The sequence below is a fragment of the Herpailurus yagouaroundi genome, unplaced genomic scaffold, assembly GCF_014898765.1.
Source record: "Herpailurus yagouaroundi ecotype Mexico unplaced genomic scaffold, PumYag 160, whole genome shotgun sequence".
Taxonomy (NCBI): Eukaryota; Metazoa; Chordata; class Mammalia; order Carnivora; family Felidae; genus Herpailurus; species Herpailurus yagouaroundi.
In genome coordinates, this window is record NW_024412401.1 from 38,598,607 (window position 1) to 38,619,311 (window position 20,705).

Below are 20,705 nucleotides of genomic sequence, written 5' to 3' on the forward strand. Positions count from 1 at the left end.
GAGCTGTAAAATAAGGATCTTTCCAAGGTTGCTGGAGACAGTGAATGGAATAATAGGATTGTAAATGCTATCCAACTGTTAGTATCTATTCTCTTTTTCTCTCTTCCTCTGTGGCTTCTCTTAATAGGGGAGCTTCACAACATCAGAGAGATGAAAAAATAGACAGTAATACTGTAGAGGTGGTTCAAGCATTGATTGAGAGGTTGAATTGGTTTGGGAAAGCAGTTAAGTTTCAGTTTACGTGTCAACCTCAGTGAGCTGACATGGCTATCCAGCACTGTGTTGAGAAAGACTCCATGGCCTCCTTTGGACTGAAGGGGAAAAAGTGCTGTGATGGCTTAGCAATGAATGCCATGGGTACCAAAGTGAAGGAGTGTTGATATGTGTGTCAAATATTTGGCATAGCAAGACTAGGTAGTTTTGGCAATCTTTTCCAAGCCAATGTGCTGATATTCAAATGCATGGAATGCTGTTTGAGGCCTGAGTCAGAGGGAGCCAGATGGATTCTCTGACAATTGTAAAAGCCTGTATGAGTCAAGTGCAATAAAGTTTGATACTATGCTTCTAAGATTGGAAGCAAGAAACTGGACTCTCAGGAAAAACTAACACTGCTCCAGCAATTAATTTGTGTGATATCATGCAAGGAAACATACTTTCATTGTCTACTTTCTCTTTCTCAAATGAGGCTGTTTAAATGCTTCAATAACAGCTAACATTGATTGAAGATATCTGTGCCAAGAATTGCTTCATGTGTATCTTGTGTGGGTATTTCGTTGAATTCTCTCCAAGACCTATGAGGTAGCTACCTTTATTTTTTCAGCTTAGGGATGAGGAAACGGAAACAGCTCAAGCTCACACAGGTAGACAGAGGGGAGCAGGGGTTTAATTCAGATGGACTGGCTCACATGTCAGAGACCCCATTCCTAACCCTCACCTTTGCAGTCATCCTTGATTGATGTAAAAGTGTGGTTTGCACAACCAAAGTAAAAAGGCAAACTTCCAAAAAACCCAGTTGTCAGGGTCCACAGTAACAACGAAGGAACTTTATGACTTCTGGATAATGTCCAGGAAGCTGTACATGAGCCTGAGAAATAGAGATATTTCTAACCCCTGACTTGGATTTAATTAGCTCTATAACTATAGGCAGCATTTTCTAAAGTGGAATCTACAACATGTTGGCAAATATTAATGCAAGGGAAAAACATGTTTGGAAAATGCTATTTTAAACCAAATGCTATTTTAAACCAAACAAATTATACAGCTTTGTTTACTTCAGGGTTTCCAGAGTCTTTAATGTGTTTGTGTTCATTGGAAATCTCCAAGAGGAGGAGAGTTTATAGTGTTTTCCAAAGCTATTTGATTATTTTGTGTTTGAAATACATCACAGGATTTGGTTTGATGACATACAATAGGGAAAGTGCAGATTTGAAACAAATCTAGACCCTCTCCTTCCACTTCTTTACACATTAGATGGGAGTGATGATTAACTATGGCCAGTCTCTGAGTGTAAAGCTCCTGGATGGAGACTTTCTACCAATGTAAACCATGAGTGACACAGATAAGTTTCACATGTATCCTGTGCCTGGAACTTAACAGATACCAGTTAATTATGATGGCAACCTTGTGAGTTAGGAAGCACTGTTCGTATTTTACTGTTATTAAAGCTGAGGGCTTCAGAACATGAAATAACTTGCCCAGGCAGTAATTATTTGATTCAGAATTAATAACTCAGTCGTAGAATTCCAAATCCTATACTCTTTCTGCTACACCAACTTATCTTTTTAAGCAAGATTCATTTTTTTTCAGTTTAAAGAATTAATATTTATGCAATAAATATCACAGATGACATCCAATATCACTGATGCAAGTAGAGTTGTTGGATCCCTAAAATGGGGCCCTTTGGGAGGGTGGGTCTGGGGTTCTGGAGTGCACATAGCCATTTAATGTACAGTTTTGAACTTGAGCGGGGCACAGAGCCAAATGCTCTATAATAATTGTGTCTCAGGCAAATCTTTAAAGCCCCTGGAAACAGCCTACTCTCTTTGAGTCTGGCCTGGAGAGAAAGTGAGTAAGTGAGAGGAAGATAAAGTGAGAAGTAGCAGACAGAGGAGCTTAACAAATCTCTCCTTTTTGGAAAACTGGCCCTCATGCTATGTACAACTAAAAACAGAGTTATTGTTTCTAAGAAATCAGTCAAGGCATGAGGGTCTTCCAGAGGGTTTAGGAATTACAACTTTCATTTTTGAAAGAAATAAACAAATAAGGAAAAGAGGAAGGGGATCCCTTCTGGACAGCAACATTTAATTCAACATTTAATTCAGCAGGAAAATCAAGAAATTTAGCCTGAGAGAGATAAAAGACAGAGGTGGTCGGGGGGAAATCGAGGATAATTCACACAAATGAACCACTCTTCTGTCATTCTTTGAAGCTTCCTTCAGCATTATGGTTTTGGATTGGGACTTACTAGATGAGCTTTTGTTTCTGCTTCAATCCCTTTATACGTATAAGTATAATAATATAAACCTTGGTAGGCTCTGGTGATTGGAAATTATATATCTAAATTAGCACACTGGCAGGAGTCAGTAAATTTATTTCTAAGTGACCAGATAGCAAATATCTTAGGCTTTGCAGCTAGATGTTCTATGTCACAAAGACTACTATTGCAGAGAAAGTAGCCAGAGCATAGCTGTGTTCCAATAAAACTTTATTTACAAAAATAAACCACCACCTGGTGGTTTCCTGACCCTTGCTGGAATATAGTAGTTTGTTAGAAAATGATAGCTATTATAAAACCAAATACAGATTGAACTGGACAGGAAGGAAACTAACATTTTGTTGAGAGCCTGCTATATACCTGTTTTGTGCCATGCCTTATGCTAGATGATTTTTATACATGTTATCATGTATCTTTTCATTCATCATGACAACCTGGTGAGACAGGTATTATTATGCATATCTGAAAGTTAAATGAATCAAGACTTAACTAGATTCAATGACTGGTTTAGAGGGACAGTCAGCACTTGGACCCTAATTTGTGACTCTAAAATGCTTGTTCTCAACTACTACGCTGGGCTGATTAACCAAGCAACTTCCTGCCGTTCATATCAGGTGGAAATTTACATTAGCACTGCTCAATAGAGAGATCGGAGCCCAAGCAGACACCTTCACCTTCCATTTCCTAGATCTTTAGTAGCAATCTGGTGGCTGTCTCTTTGTAAGCACTGAAATATCTGACCTCTTTCTCCCAGAGCCTCTGGCTGGGAGACCTCATGTTTTGTACACGTCCCCTTTGGAGAATGCTTAAGCCAAGGTGTACTGTTTGCAAACACTTATTAGCTTTTAGGCAGATGTTGGCAAGTTTCCTTTGGCCTGAGATGGGATTCCAGAGTCTACTGAAGCCTGGATGTGCTCATCGATCATCTTGGCCAAAAAGAGTTGCTAATTAGGGTGACACCCTGCAAGTATTTACCTCTAGAACTAGGTTTTCTTGCTCTGGACATGCCCATTTCAGCCCAAGTGGTTTGTTGGACGTTTTACTGTAGGTCCAGATGAGTGAGAGCAAATTTATAGTCCTTTAAAAAAAATCTATGAAGCCTTGTGCTCTAGTACAGAATTTACCAGATTATATTCCAAGATGTTTTTAGGTACATGTCCTGTGCAAAATGGCATTTGTGGTCAAGTAACTTGGGGGGTATTGGGTTCAACAAAGCTGAATTGGTTAACCGCTATAGGTTTCTCAGAGCATGTACTCTTCTAATCGCACTCAGAATAAAATCTAAACTCCTAGCCACTATCTACAGAGCTCACTTCCCTAGTTCATTCAGATCTCTGCTTAAATGTCATCTCCATGTCTCACCCTACTTAAGAGTACCCCACTCACCACCAGTCATTGCCTATTCCTTTACTGTGTTTTCTGATTATTCTTAGCAAATACCTGCCTGAAATTGTACTTATAAGTTTGATTCCTTGTTATCATCTACCTCCTTCCACTATAATGGAAACTCTATGAAGAGCTTATAAGGATCTTGAATGTTCCTTTATCTACTATATCTCCACCCTTAGAACCATGTATTGAGTAAGAATTCCCAAGAACATGACACAGTGCCAAGTGTCCTCTAAACCCCTTTGTCCACAGAACACTTTTACAGGTGCATCTCATGAGTACAGTGTGCCACAGGCCACAGTCTGGGGAACTGCTTGTCTAATGGAGCCTCATAACCAGCAACAATTGTGACAACAGGTAACAATGACAATAAAACATTTATGCCCAAGTGCCAGTGCTGTGTTAAGCAATTCATGCTCACTTATGTATTTTAATCATCACAATAACCTTTTGAAGTAGGTGCTACTATTTTGCCTTTAATATGGTTGAAAATGAGGGTTAGAGAAGTTAAGACTTGGTCAAGATTACATTAACAAGAAAATATCAAGCTCTTGAACCCAGAACTAATGCCAATGCCATACTCTTAACCATTAGCCAATCCTCCTCTGGCCACCGGGCTATGAATTTATTCATGTCCTAAGATACAGAGCTCTTTGTCTCCATCCCTCCCTGGTGTCCTTTCATTACTCCCACCGGTTGTAGACTGATCCTTGTTATAACCTCCAGATACTTGGATCTCTTGTGACTCAGCTTCAAATCCCCAGACAGGTCTCCTCTGTCCTTGGTACTGGTTTTTCCAAATCCAAGGCAGGGCATGCTTTGATCCCAGAGGCCTCCCTTCTCTGAAAGCAAGGGCATTCCTTGAAGTCTGCGTCCTGAGATGGTTTCCTGTCCCAGAACTAGGCTGGCTTCCTCCTGTCACATGTTATGACATCACTCTGCACAGTTGAGAGCCTAGAGGGCAAGGCATGAAAACAACTTCAAGGCCTGGGCTTTCTGAATAAACTCAGATGAGGCAGCGGAGGTCCAAATCTGGGACACAGCAAGGACTCCTGTCTGTGGTTGAAGATTAATTTTATTTCAGTTGTGCTCAATTTCATATGAACCAGATACAAATTCTCCTTTCAAGAGTTGACAGGAAGAGTTGATCTATGAGCAGACAGGCAATTCCAGCATGATAACGGTGATGACAGAAAAAAATATGGGGTGGAAGGGGATGACAATAAAGGGACATCTCATCGACCCAGAGGAGGGAGGTGGTTCCTGAATTGAATTTTAAAAGAAGATTATGAGTAGGTGAAAAACATAGGGAAAGACATTCTAGGAAAGAGGAAGTGATATTTGCCAGGGCATAAAAAGCATGAAATAGTTGGTGTTGAAAGCATGGATTATAGCTGAAGTAAAAGGTCTGTTTGGAGGCCGGAAACCAGACCATGAAAGAAACTGAATGCCAGGTTGGAGATCTGAATTTTTCCTGTGGCCAGAAGAGAACCATTTGGAAACCTTTAAGCCTGGGAATGTTGACCTACAACCCAGGTTGAGGGACACATTGAAAGGAAAGTCTGGAGGGATGGGGTCCAATGGGGAAACCATTGCTATGGTCTATCTGTGAGATGCACGACCTGAAGTAGGAGGATGAGGGAGTGGGTGGGGAGGCAATGATCTGATTTACTTGTTAAGGCAATAGAGTCCACAAGAGTTGGAGTATGGTGGCATAGTAAGGAAAAAGTGGAAAGGGAGAAAGAATTAGTCCCAAATTTTAGTCTTCCTTACATCTGCTAACAGAAGAATAGATTGGGGAGGGGAGACAATGGATGAGTTTCAGTTTCAGTTTCAATGTCTTGTCACTGAATGAAATGTATTTGAAGTCATTGCCTTGAAAGATCCTGTCCTGGGATATTCAAGATGAATTATGGCTCCACAGTGAACTAGGATATCTAATGCAAAACATCTGGCTCTCCCTTATAAATGGATAGAAAGCTTAATTAAGACCCAGTCACCTCTAGTGGCTGCCATAATTCCTGATTGCTCATTAACAGAAGTGCAGGTGGATTGGGTGAACTTGTTGTTGGTAAGAAGTTGTCAGAAATAGGTAACATTGGACTGTTGGAGGGGCGGAGAAGCTCTAAGATGGGCTCCAATGATACTGTCTCTGCTATTCACATCTTTGTGCAATTTCCTTCCCTTCAGTGTGGGACAGCCTCGTGGCTTATTTCTAACCAAAACAAAATATGGCCAAGGTGTTGCATATCAGTTCCACTATTAAGCTGCACATGATTGTGATGTCTGTTTGCTTGCAGGCTCTCTCTCTCTTGTTGGCTTTGATGAAACAAATGGCCATGCTGGAGAGGCCCATGTGGCAGGGAACTGAGAGTGGCCTTGGGCCAACAGACCTCAAGAAACTGAATGCAGCCAACAACCACGTAAGTGGGCTTGGAAGCTAATAATTCCTCAGTTGAACCTTAAGATGAGACCCCAATCCTGGCCAACACTGTGACTGAGTCTTGTGAGAAACCATGAAAGTAGAACGTCCTGCTAAGGTATGCTCAAATTCCTGACCTATAGACATTATAAGACAACAAATGGGTGTTGTTTTAAACCACCAAGTTTCACAGCAATTTGTTATGCAGTGAGAGATAACAAATACAGTGGACTCTTGCCTCAACCCGTGTGCACTAAAGCTGTTCAGAGAGCAAGACTCTGTTAATTTTTCCTTTTTAAATAATATATTAACTCTGACATTTTTTATATTGTCCCTGGCTTCCAAGAACAAGAGTCAGAAGACCTCGGACTGAGTCCTGAGCCTGTTGCCAACTGGCGTGAGATCTTAGGAGGACTTTTCTCTCCTCTGAATCTGTTTCCCCATCTTCCAAACGAGGGGAGTTTAACTAGGATAGCAATTTACAAAAACATTATTATTATTATTATTATTATTATTATTGTTGTTGTTATTTTGCCACAAAACTCCTTCACCAAACAACATTTCATGAGGAAGCTCCATGTACAAAACAGGTAAAAGTGGAGGGGCTTAAGTTAAAATAAGATTGAATGGAGCCCCTGCTTGGCCTCTCCATCTCTCTGTGGGAGCCTCCAAATCACCTTGGAGGAGTCTTTTAAATCCAGTCTCCAAGCCCCTGGTTTAGAGGCTGCCAATGAGCCCTTTTAATTTCAAAATTCTGTGGGTTCTGAGGAAAACATTTTTTAACAACCTACCTATGAGTTGAAATACTCTACTGTGACATCTCTGCAACAAGCTACCTCTGTGTGACCATCCCAGGACCCAGGGCATAAGTTTCCCAAGGAGCAGACAACTTCCCTTGGGGGTAGAACTAAAGGTGCCTATGCCCAGCATGAGCTGAGTTTCTCTTCCCTGAGCTCCCCAACAGGTGGGTTCCCTCCTTTGCATCGAGGCTCCCTAGGTATTTGCCTCTCCCAGACTGTTTCTTCCCTAAGTGGAAAGTCATGGCTTTCTTGTCTGGATGCACTCACATGCTTTACTATTATTGCTACTGTTGTTATTTCGTATCTTGGGTGCCTACTGGATGCGGTGTTCCTGCTAGTCTCTGGGTGACACAGCGTTCAGTGTCGCTCCAGGTTCCCTCCTTCTGGCTGTGGTGTGTCACTTCTGCAGTGGGGTTACATGGGTTCACGTTGCACTGCATGCCTAGCAGAGATCCCCAGTGCACTGCTACAACCCAGGACTTCCCTATGCTGCATTTGTAGGCTTCGAGTTCTGAACAAAAATATGCTGACTTGCACTCAATACTGAGTCTCTGCCATCTTTCTTCTATCTACTAAGTATGGTTTTACCCCTGAACACATCCCTGGGCCCTGGGTGATAAAAGTTGGGTTCTCCTAATCCTTCAAAGCATCCCCTTGCCTGAAGTCCACCACTAGTAATTCTCTTATTTGTTAAGCATTGCCCTCTCTACTGAATTACCCTTTAAAAGTGTAAATATCCCTCTAGAAAGTAGCCTGCTGTCTCTAACCTCTTTCTTATCTGAAAAATGGGAATAACACCCGAGTGCTAAGTGGCGTGGTGGAAGAAGCATAGTCACCGGAGTTGGTGTGGGAAGGAACGACAGTGCCACCACTTCCTACTCTGTGTTGATGATGACCTTTCTAGGCCTCAGTTTACCTATCTGTCAGGTTATTTATAGTTTCTGGGACCATCCAAAAGTGAGGCATGGAAAAGTTATTTTTATACACTTATAAATTCATGTGTATCCTACTCTCTTGAAAATTTATCCAGCATAAACCATAGAACTCAGTTCAGAAGCAAGGCAGTGTTGCGCTATTGTTCCATTTGCTTTGGGACAGCACAGTTTCTTCAACAACAACTTACTAAGGGCCTGGTACCTGTCAGCAGTTAGCTAGGCTTTGGGGAACACAAGCACCAGCAAGACACAGTTCCTGCTTCACCGATGATCTTGACCTTGGGGGTGTGCAGGCAGGTGGGGTGGGGGGAGGTGATTATCGAAGTATACATGATACACAGATGTCAGTGGGGGAAGCAGAGAGCTCTGTAGGAACCCGGAAGAGGGGTATTTCAGGCAGCCTGCAGGGCAAGCCTGGTTGCACCAGGCAGCACTTGCTTATGAGTGTTCATGCTTCAGGTCTCAGACTGGCAGAGGGTGCGGGGAGTGAGTCAGGCTTCACCCTCAGGCAGCTTAGAGCCCAGTAGAGGAAACACATTACATTAGGAATTATAGGCTAATTATTTGATTACAGTTTCCACAGAAAGTGAAACCAGAAGGAGCAAGTTGAAGATAATAACAGTGGCCGCCCAGCTGAACAGAACATGGTGGTCTGAAAGATGAGCTTTTGATTCTTTCTCAGCTTTGTGGTGTCCAGCCCTCTTTGTTGTCAAGAGATGGATAGAATTAAGGTGCTGAGTATGGCTTGCATATCCTAATGGTTATAGCCACATGTGCAGGACTGGGAGCTGGGTCTGAGTTCTGGCTCAGACATTTACTATCTGTGTGGTGTTGAGGAGGCTACTTAAACTTTTTTAGCCTCAGGTTCCCTATGTTTGAATGGGGGACAGTTACACTTGCTGGACGGTTGATGATGAAATGGCATAATGACTGTCAGGAAATGTTAGCTATTACAATCACCTCCTCCACCCCTGCTAAAAGAACTTTCTGGACCCATTCATGCAGAAGTTAGTAGCAGCCAACTCATCTCCTCCAGGGTAAGAGTTAACCAGTTAGTTCTGAAGCAAAGCTGTCTACTTTCAGAGCTTACAAAAATCTCTCTGGTTCTTGACACTGGGTGTTGAGGGGTGGGTAGGTGTTAGAGGGCCAACCAAAACTATTTGAGTTACCATGGCTATATAATTAAGAACTTGTGGATTTCTGGAAATTTCAAAAATCTGAGACAACTTGACATGATTTTTTTCACTTCCATGTGCAAATAGACTAGAAATGCATATGGGAGGGATTTTATTCTCACAATCTGCTTTCAGGGTGGGCATTTTGCTTTTATTCCATGATGGAGGGTCAAAGGATGCAATGATAGTATTGAATTAGATTGCTGCTTAATAGAGGCCAGAAATATGAGACAAGGCAGAAGGAAACAGAAAAAAAAAAAAATTCTAGGCATAAGGGAATTACTGAAATAAAAGTCTGGTCTCCCAGGTTAGAATCAGGTAGGTACACTGACTTTTCTCCTCTACCAAGAACTTATAAGGTATGTACAGCCCTTTTATGGTAGGCAAGGCCACCACTATCTTTTGCACAGATGGAATTATTGCCTGGAGATTGCAGGATTCTGAGGGAGTTGTCCCCCTTGGAAGGAAGCCTTCATCTCATGTTTTCCAACATGTTGAAGGTATTCGAACTGGAGGGGTTTAGATTCATGGGAATTCCCGTTGATCGTCTCAAAGTGAGAAGCGATTGAACCATAACCCTCATCTCTGAGACTTCAGGGAAATTTGTGGCTTGGAGCCTACAACCATTTCCTGATCATCCTGAGATTCACTGCCCCGAGATTGGGCACACTGATTGCACTCTGGACCCCAGTCGGCCCTTTTAAATCAGGTGCTCTGTTCACCTGACTCTCAAAGAGGGTGCAGGGACAGGTACAGCCTTGCCCTTCCCATGAGCTCCAGCTTGCAGAGCACAGCAAAGTATATATGCCTACTTTCCTGGGATGAAAACTAACAGGAATAACCAGATTGCTACTTTTAGTGTCATTCTCATTCTCTCTCTCTCTCTCTCTCTCTCTCTCTCTCTCTCGGCTGAAATTTGAACTTTTCTGTTTCCAGGCAGAGAAGTGCACCACCATGAGCTGACCTTTTCTGAGCACCATGAAAAATGATACAGGCAGGGGTGTTCTGTAAAGTCAATAGACACCAATGCCAGTTGGGGGTTTCTCTACCATCTGGCCAATCACTGAAAGACATCATTCAAGGTTCTGTGAGGTCAGCCCTGCCTGACTACCAGAAGCAGTGCAGCATAGTGGAAAGAATAGTAGAGTTTTAGTCAGAGGATTTGGCTTCAAAGCCAACAGTGCTCCTCACTTATGGAAAACCCTCATGTCAGCCACTTAACTTCTTTGGGCTTTGGTCCTCTATCCATAAAACTGGAGCAAATGATTTATAACTTGCAGTGTTAGGGTGAGAATTAGATGAAAAACCATAGACAAACCCTCCTCTCACATAAGTGATACACAGTTAGCCCTCAGTATTAATTACTGTGTGTGTTTTATCATCACAAAGGGGTTGGGTATTTGGAGTGAACTAAAGGTTTGTTATCTCCTTCCTACTTTTCAAACTAAAATGACTTCAGTCTGGAAGGACTTGTGTTTTACACCAGCTAGGTATTATTTTCCTGTAAGAAAACATGGCTATCTGTCCATAGAAATCCAGGGGGAGGAGGGAGTAGGTGTACTTGGTTCATTGTGAGCATTAGAAAGGGCAGGATTAAAGGGGACATGTTTTTCATTCTGTCAGCTTGAATTCCCTTTCCAAATTCCATTCTGGTTATATGATCAGGCTACTGCTGTATTTAAGGGTGGCCACAGTCTGGCTGGAGGGGTGGATTTAGTCAGAAAGGAAGGTTGGTTTTTTTTTTTTTTTTTTCCTTCTAAAGGTAGTGCAAGAAGCAGCCGCATTCAGAAGGGACACGGTGGAATGTGCTTCTGATTTGGGGACCATGGGTCTGAAAAACAGCTCCATCAGTCTATGTTCTAGGGCTCTGGAAAAATTATTTGCTCACTCCCCCCTTCAAGCTATGTCTTTTTCCAGTAGGCATAGTCCGTTCCTCAGAGACATACTGTGGATATTTAGTGAGATGATGTACACAAAGGATCTTAAGGATAGAGTAGGCTCTCCATACATTTTGGCTATTGTTATCCTCAAGATTAATTAAAAGAATCCTCCTTTGTTAAGCATTTTAAACTTCTTATATTCTTATCTACTGTACTACTTGGGGAATTGCATTGGCTTCTGTTACAGGTGAGGACCTGAAGGGGCAAACGACCCTGTTGAAGTGCAGAATCGCAGCTTGAATGCACACTGCCTGGGCCCATTATTTTATACTGTGTTTTGTGTCATTCAAGGTTCTGTGGAAACGTACCAGAGGCTGAGAACAAAGAGGCGAGTTTTGGAACCTCCACCCTCACTTCAACCAAAGCAGCCCCACATTTACCTCTCATATTGGAGTTCTGCCATCAGTGTCCTTTAATGAATATTTCCACGGCTAAATAAAAGCTTGAAAACCACCATCTTAGGACATTAATTTCAGATAAGTCCTTATAAGTTGATAAGCAAGAAAACCAAAAAACACCAACAAAAGCCCTCTATTTATTGAGCCCTTACTATGGGTCAGATACTGAGTCTGCCATCTATTATTTCATTTGGATGTCACAAGAGCCCTGAGAGATACAGATCGTCACCCTCTTTATATGACAACATCACTGAAGGCTGGAAGATCAGTAACTTCTTTGGGAGGAGGATACAGGCAGTACAGTGGAAGATGAGAGAGGGAAGCTGGGTTTTTTCAAACAAAGCATAGAAAAAAAATACTTTAAAGATTGTAAAGCTGGTAATACCCCCTTTTCAATCCTTATCTGATTCACACTGTTCTGAGCAAACCAGAGAACATTCATATTGCCACCCTTTTCTTCCCCCAGACGCCGTCACCTGCCTGAAACACATGGTCAACGCGCAATTACATCAACTGAAATGGGCTGAGATGCATACAATGCCAGCAAACTTTCCACAGGCTTCTTTAGCACTGAACAAACCTCCTCCAGTCCTCAATTGGGCTTACCATATTGAAGGGCAAGGCGGGAAGCTGGCTGGGGTGGGCAGCAGGTTTTATTTCTAAAGCACATATGGGAAACCTTCATAAAAAAGGGGGAAAGGTCCACAAAACATGAAAAAGAGGCATTCATTCTTCAAGTGGAGCTCCCCTGTCCCGCTCTCACTCTGGATGGAAAGCATTTCCAAAAAGTCCCCGGGCAGCATCGTACTTTATAGCTGACAGCTTTAGAATCTGCAAACGCCCAAACTCAAAACCTTGTGCATCTGGAGTCAGAACTCGACATTTACCTCCAGCCCTCGGGCTGCTCCCTTTCCCCGACCTGCGTCAGAACAATGTCCTGCTTATAAAATACAGCCAAGTCTCCGACCTGCCAGCCTAGTGAGACACCCTCAGACTTGTGAGATTAAAAAAATGGGGGTTGGGGGTAAGGAAGTGAGGAACACATGAAAAACAATCCAAGATTGCCTAAATGCCTCTTTTAACTTCCGAGGTGATGGCTGTTTCTGATAATGACAATGATTATCCAAACCTCCAGTTACTGAACACTCACTTTCCCAAATGCTTTATGCCTCATTCCTCCTCATAATGACAACAGAAGTTATTGTTCCCATTTTTGATAAGTGGACACTAAGGCTCATAGAGATTACATATTGTCATTGGTGTAACATCTTTGATGGTGGGAGGTGGGGATACCAAAGTGACCGACCCCTGGCTTCAAAACCTGAGCTCTTAATCCCCTTAATCCCCTTATTACACAGAGGAACCCCTGTGCTTTTCTCACAACCCTCCAGGTAGAGCTTCCCAACCCTGGGGCAAGGTGTTTCTCAGGGCTTTCTGTGATGACAGGTGAGGAGGGAGAGGTGAGGAGGGAGAGGTGATCCTAGAAAGATTCAGGATACTCCTGGCCCTAAGCACCCTGGAAATGCACATATACCCAGCCCAAGGATCAGTGACTCAGGAAGGAATCGACGGGGAGGCCCCCTGCCCTTCAGGATAAAAGCTGGTGTCTACCGCTCCCACCTTGAAGTCCATAGTTGTTCATGTGGCCCTAGGAGTCGCCTCCTCCCTCTGCCCTCTGGCCTCATCCCTTTCCATGCCTAGCCACAGGGAGGATGCTGTGGAATGATGGATGGACACAAAACTTTTGTAAACTGTAAGGTGAACACCGTTTAGAAATACAATCTTAATGTTCTCTCTACAACCCTCTATCGACCCTCCCTTAACCCATCCCACAGGGAGGCCATGAACGATGTCCACCTTCAACTTCCACCTCTCTAACTCTCAAACAAAAACATTCACAGGTGAAATCAGCCAGGCAGGGAGCTAAGAGAAAATTCTTACTTTTCCTCTGAAGAACGCAGAGATAAAAACTTTGCCAAAAGTTCCTTCCACGTGTGGTTGTTCCTAGAAGTAAAACCCACCGACACACAACAAAAATCTACAAGACTGGAAGTCACAAGTAGAAGACAATCGAGGCGCATCGGATCACAACAAACACCCCATTTTACCGGCAGCGAAGATACAGCAAAAGTGTTATAATTATGAATCCACAACATCTTTGGTCCCGGGAATGCAGTGTACCATAACGATCTTTGCTGATGGGGGTGAAGCACACTTACCTCTCCGGAGTTGGGAAAGACCTAGATCCTTAAATGAACCAGCTCCATGGAATAAGGACCTGGCTGTGAGCAGCGGGGCTCCCACGTGCGCTGCCCCCACTGTCACCCCCAGCCGCACAGTCTTTGTGCAGAGGAGAGGCCGGTGTGTGTCTGCGCGCGCGGGAGAGCGTGTGACAGTAGGCAGGCTGTGGCCAGCGCAGCCAGCTTTGGCTGGCTTATATAGCAGCTCCTTCCTCTGTAATGGGACGCCTCGCCTCCAGACATCCTTTCCTACTTTTTCAGTTGGTGAATTAAAGGAACAGCCCTCCCAGCGGAACGGGGTTAGCTCATGAAAGACGCACTCACTCCCTGCTCCCTGCCAGGAAAAGAACCCATTTGCATACAATTTATGGCGAAAGTAGGAATTCCAGCTTCCCTCGCCTCCTCCCCTTCCCCACCCCCGACCCGGAGCAGCTGTTAGCTAGGTGTGATTTTTGCTCTGCTCCCCAAACGGATTTTCTAATTGTGAGACAGAAGCCCAGGGACTGAGAGGGAGTAGGATCCGAGGCTCCAGCTCTGCTACTCGGGTAGGCTGAAACCGCCACCCAGAGCTCGCCTGGGCTCAGGGCGGCAGCTGCTCCGCGGGCGGCACCTCGGAAAGGGGCCGAGCTCAGTTCCTGGAAAGAGGAGATAAAGCCCTTCAGAAGCATGGGGCGTTTGGGTTTCTCTGGGCCAGCTGAGAGAGAGAACTCGGGATTAGTGCTTAGCAGGTGGGGCAGTGCTGGGAGCGCAGATCTGCCCGGCTTCCCTTGTGTGGGAGGGAGCCGTGCCCAGCTGTTCAGAGGCTTCACCGGCCGGCCCCACTGCCCCTGAGTGGGCCTGTCTTCTACGTTGCACTTCCTGGGGAAAGGTCTCTGAAGCTTCTTCTCAATGTGGAAAGGTGTCCGGCACACGGGGGAGGGGAAGGTAACAACTTAATCTTTGAGACATAAACTGTGCCTTTGCTCACCAGCCTGCTGTGGATTCTTTCCAAGCTCTGAGTCATCCATTCGTTTGGTGTTAGCATGCACGGAGTATCCGCAGGGCACACACAGGCATTTGAGGCAGTGGGGAGGCAGCTAGGGCACGGCACCCACACTTGAGCTTGTCACAACACTCAGTGGTTTTGTGATAGTGGAGGGAGACGAGGCCTTGCGTAACCTGTGGCTATCGCTGGGCCCGCCTGTATGAAGTCTGTATTAGATGCTCTGCAAAGTACTTTATGGATATTATTTCGTTACATGCTCACAGACACCATATTCCAAGAGGTGCTGGTGTCATCCCCTTTGACAGACTTGACAGACGGAGAAACAGAGGTTCGGAGAAGTAACTTAACTCTACTTAGGCAACACACCCGGGAAGCGTTTTGATGACAACACTGGGCTCCATAGTTCTTTCTATTACACATCACTGCCCAGGAACATTGTAGATGATATTTAAATGTTTTATACCCTATTGACTTATATAAAACTGCTTGTACAACAGTCACCATCTAAATATGGAAAATAGATTTCTTTGTTCTGTACAGCTAAATAGGAGACCCTTGTTTTTTTAATTGATCACTAATAATGAAGGCTTTATTTATCTGCCTACTTTTAATAATGAATGATACAATTCCTTGTTGTTATTATTGCTGAGGGACTCAGTTTCTCCATCTGGAAAAAGTGCAACAAGGTTAGGTCATCCCTATGATCCTTATGGCTCTGGCATTCTAAGATTCTCTGCTTAAGTGACTTTTCCCGACAGCAAGAAAGCCCATAAATAGTCATGTCATAAAACAGCCCATGTGAACTTTTGAACATTTTGGCTGATTCAAATGTTGGTTGTTTTGGAAGCTTTTAATTCTGTGTTTTAGCCAAAGTATGTTGCAGTAGCACAAGGCTGTGTCTTTTAACGAGTAGTGAATGCTTCCGTGCCTCTTGGTGTTCCAGATTCTACCAGGTTTATGTTTCAGGTTAGGGGCTAAAACATTAGAATAGTAGAGAGTACATGTCATATGGCATATAGGTTATATTCACATATAATATGTAATCAACATATATTTGCAATTATGTGTGTATTTAATTGAGATAAGAGAGCATGCCAGAAGACTAGGTAATAAATATGACTTTTGGGAAAGTCCCCAACCTGACCCCCCTACTCTCGTACTATTCCACAGCCATTGACCAGGGTCTACTATGGGTGGCTTAGCCAATCAGAGGGAAAACAAAGCCAAATATCACCAGGCTGGCCCTCAAGGCAAGAATAGGCCAGTGGAGCAAACAAACAAGAATATTACTAGCATTAAACTACTATAATAGAAGTATATTCTGATAACATAGACAAGACATGACTAGCTTTATTTATGCATATTTAGAAGAGAAACGAATTTTAGGAATTTTCTCCAAAACCTATGTGGCATCTTGAGCCATGCCTTGGCTTTTGAGTAAGAGGAGCCCAGACAAGGAATTGTTTCCATCCATCCCTGACCTTTCACAGCCTCCATTACAGGCAAATGGGTCTGCATATGCTCTCCAATACTTGAACCTTGGCCAATGCTATACTCTACCTAGAATCCTTACCTCCACCTCCTCACATAGGCTTATCATCTAGTTTTGATCCAACTTCATGATGGAACTTCCTGGATTTCTTCCATAAGAAGTGCTTCCATCCACCATAGCATTTGGGAACTCTGTTAGGATATTCATTATTTGTACTTGGTATTTGTATGTCTAGGTTTTCCTCTTACACTCTAGGCTTCCAGAGGACAGGGATCACACCTGATTTTTCTACGCCTAGCACAGAGCTTTGGGTATTGCAGAAACTCAGTAAATGTTTATTGAATAAATTACATAATGGAGGAACAATTGAATGTTTGACATGCTGTGCTTTACCATTAAGTTCTTCTTTTTTCACTCACAGAACATGAGAGGAAAGCTAGATTGTTGTGTCCAATACATCCATTGCATAGATGAAGAAAGGGGGTCCACAGAGGAGAAATGACTTGCCCAAGGCTACCATGGATGCTTTTCACCCTAGACATTACAACAGAGGATGTTTATAGAATTAATAACCATTCATTGTCCCGTTTGGCAGAGGCCACACCTCTTGGCATCAAATCTCTTATAGTCTTCCCTTCTTGGTACTGTAAGTGCTTTTTTCCATGTGAGAGAGTGGAGTGAATACTTGTAAACACCTCTGCATGGAGTTCTTGGCCAAAGACTGACATTGTTGTTGCTTGTGTGTAATCTTCCCTCACGGGCTGCTGGTGGAGGCTGTGGTTTGGAGGGAACATAAGGGTTTACCTCAGGTGATATCATTCTCATTTCCTTGAAGGTCTGTTAAATGTAAAGCTTTTTTTTGTTGTTGTTTTTCCAGACAGATCAGCCAGTGAATTGAATGTTGGCCAGGACTAGAGCTGAGACAGTCAAGCATCCATGTCCTCGAGAAGTCTGGCACCCACTTCCTATAGGATCATTTGCTTCCCACCTGCTTAGCCATTCCATTGCTCCCAACCTCCTCCTCTTCTTGGGATTCATCTAGTGTGCTAACTCCCATCCAAAAATCCCATGTGACTCTACAATTGCCAGAAATCTCTCCCAAAGCAAAGAATGAGCTCTGATCCAACACAATGGGCTGGTCATTCAATCACATGCATTTGTTTAGCATCAAGGTTCCCCAACTTGCTGTCTGCAAGTCTTTGTTCAGTATTCTATTTATCTCTTCTGATTTTTCCTTAGATGACAAAGGACAAAAAGCTGAGAGTCATCATTGAATGAGTTGTAACCTAGAGGAGAGCTTTCCTGCTCAACTGAATAGGGCAAATCAGCTGCGTAATCAATCACTAGGTAAATTCTCTGGTCAGCATAGCAGAGCGGATGGAGCTTTGGCTTTAAGTGGGTTCAAGTCCTGATGCACATCAACTTACTGTGTGACTTTGGGGAAATCCCTTCCTTTCCTTGGCTCTCAGTGCCCTGGTTACCAAATGAGCAACCCCTAAGGATCTTAGCAACTTAAAATTTTTAAGTAAAAAAATCAAAGAAATAACTTAGAGGGCTTTGAGACTTTGTACATTCAGTTCTCTGTCCCTAGAACAACCCTCCTCCCACTTTGTCCACATGGCAAATTCTTATATTATTTTTCAAGATTTACTTCATTGTACATCCAAGAACATTTACATGATCTTTTCTATTCTCATCCAGCCTTTCGTTTTTAATTTTTGAACACTTTTACCCCATTAGACCATAAACACTTTGAGGGTAGGCACCATCCTTTTCCTCTGCTTATTATAGCCAGCATCTGTTCATGGTTGGTTCCTATGCCATGCCACTTGTCAATTATTTTGAATATCATTCCTGAAAACTATGGGGTTTAGAATGACATAGATCAATGCTGGATTTTGAAGGTAAATAAACAAACAAAAAAACATACCAACTTTCTTGGAATGATTTACTGGATGATTGGAGCCTTTATTGTTATTAGTGATTTACTTATCCATCTCCCCAGTGGAACTGTGAGAGCTCCTTCAGGACAAGAATGGTGCTTTCCCTCCCAAAGCACTGGGAAGTCAGTTAATGTTCCCATGAAATGACTTACTAACTGATTGGCTAGATGATGGAAAAGGCATAAGACTGGTAGTTTGGGGTTTAATCAACATGACCATTTACAAGGTGACTTACCTCAAGGAAATCATGTCCATTCTTCGAAACTCTGATTCCTCATTAGTGAGATGGATAAAAATTCCTACCCTGAGTACCTCCTAGTATTGGTTTAAAGATTAAGGAAGTGGAAGAGAAACTGTGATGACTTAGGCAGATTTGGGGGATGATGAATGATTTTTCCACCTAAAATCCCATCAAAAGCTTACACTTTGCATGGCTGTATTGTACTTATGGAAGCATGAGTCCCAGGTTCTATCTAAATTATTTTTTCAGGGTTAGCAGGAGAGAAAGGAGTTGAAGCCACCTGGCCCAGTCTTGTCTTCTAACACTTTCTAAAAACAGCTTCTCAGCTGGAGGCACAAGGGGAAGAGGGAGGATTCAAAAGATTAGCATTGGCCCTTTGGAAAGTCTGGAGTTGTGGATTCCCTACAGATGGCTGGGGAAGTGGTTTGGGGTATGTTTTCTGGTCTGAGCTCAGGCTGCAGTGACAGATACAAGTGAGTCAAACCGTCTTGGGGTTTAATGCAGGTCACAGAGGGAATACACAGCTTTGAAGTTAATGCAGATCAAATATCTTGACTGATTTGCCACAGCTGAGTGAGATACTTGTGAGGAAGTTTAACTTGTCCCTTTTCCTTTTATCTCCTTGGTTTTTCTTAGATTTTGTTTGTGGACAATGATAGATAATGGTAGCTCACATTTATTGAGTAGTCCCCATTAGGGGAGCCTGGATGGCTCAGTCAGTTAAGTGTACAACTGTTGATTTCATCTCAGGTCATGATCTTGAGGTTGTGAGATCAGGCCCCACATCAGGCTCTGCTCTCAGTGTAGAGCTTGCTTGGGATTCTCTCTCTCTCTCTCTCTGTCTCCCATTCTCCCAGCTTGCCATAAATAAATAAATAAATAAATAAATAAATAAATAAATAGTCACCGTTATGTAGGCACTTTGTAAGTAGTTAAGCATGTATTTAGTTCTGTGATGTTTACAAGTAACCTATTGGGTAGATACTGCTATTATTCCCCTTTTGAAGATAAGGATTAGGAGGTACAGAGATGTTAGGTATATTGTGCCAGACACAGGAATAATAAATGGCAGCAAGAAAAAGATCCAAACTCAGCCTGTAAACTCCATCCCCAACTTCCTATTATTGGGGGTGCTTCCTTATGTATTTAAGTTAACAATTACCCAAAGGCAAAGATGGCATGCTTGGACTCAGGTGGACCACTGTGACTATGGAGTCTGTGAATAAGTGAGGCAAGTGGTTAAGTGTCTCTGGGTGATCTAGCAGCAGGGTGGAGGGGAAAATTCATACTCGTCTGTGCTAATGCTGGAATTGTGAAAGTATCTGGCATGCATTTGGTTCCCATCCTAATTCAACCACTAACTAGCTATGAAAAGAAGTAGGATCTTGGGCATATTACTTAACTTATGTGTTATAGGTCTTTCATTTGTAAAATAGGTACAATAGTAACTGATACTTCTCAGAATTGTTCTCAGGATCTAAGGAAATATACTTAGTCAAATGTTTATCTTGCTACACTCTAAATAATCTCCAAATGGTGGTCATTGGCTATTATAGACAAGTCACTTATTCTACTCTGGGCCTTTATTTTCTCTCTTTATCATCACCTCAGAGCCATGTTCTAGAAAGGTAATGAAATAAACAGTATTTAACAGAAATAAACAGTTCTTTAACAGAAAGAACATACAGAGATTAAGATACACCTTGAGATTTCCAGGTTGACCAAAGTGAGTGCTCTGGTTACTCTATTTACTCAAACAGCCTACATAGATTTCCCCTCCATCCTGTTATGCTCATGCAACACACACACACGCACACACACACACACACACACACACACACACACACAAGCTCACTGGGTATTTTCCTGAAGGGATATTTGATATTGGTTTTAGAGATTATTTATCTGAGAGAAATAGTGTTAGCTTCTTTTGAAAAGTGGAACTACATTTACCTATCCCTTCTGTAGTGGGCATTAAGGTCCCTGTTCTGTCATTGCTTTCTGAGTCTTTGCATATTATTCTGTTTCCTCAGTGACACTGTAGAATTCTCCCCTATTTGGAGTCAGGTGGATGGTATCACTTGCCTCAAAGCTGGAAGTTCCCTTAGCAGGACCTAGAGGTTGGTGGACTAGTATCACAGAGGTGTGGAATCACTCTTCTCCTTGGGGAGCACCCACGAGCTGGCCTTTATCCTGACTGGGCAGTCTTACCTCTATTCCTTCCCTATGCCTCAGCTTTCTGACAGCAGGG

General features: G+C 43.0%; 1 protein-coding gene across 6 annotated transcripts in view; it reads right to left on the minus strand.

The window, feature by feature from the left end:
- Window positions 1–14,079, minus strand: part of TNC (tenascin C) — a 95,168-nt gene extending 81,089 nt beyond the window's left edge. For 2 of the 6 annotated variants that reach the window (XM_040482103.1, XM_040482104.1), the window contains exon 1: window positions 13,773–14,073. The gene's annotated coding sequence lies outside the window, so the exon portion shown is untranslated. Of the gene's footprint in view, window positions 1–13,772 lie in introns of all 6 variants that reach the window. The other 4 variants (XM_040482102.1, XM_040482105.1, XM_040482106.1 and 1 more) reach the window with 4 other exon arrangements.
- Between the last annotated feature and the right edge of the window lie 6,626 nt (window positions 14,080–20,705).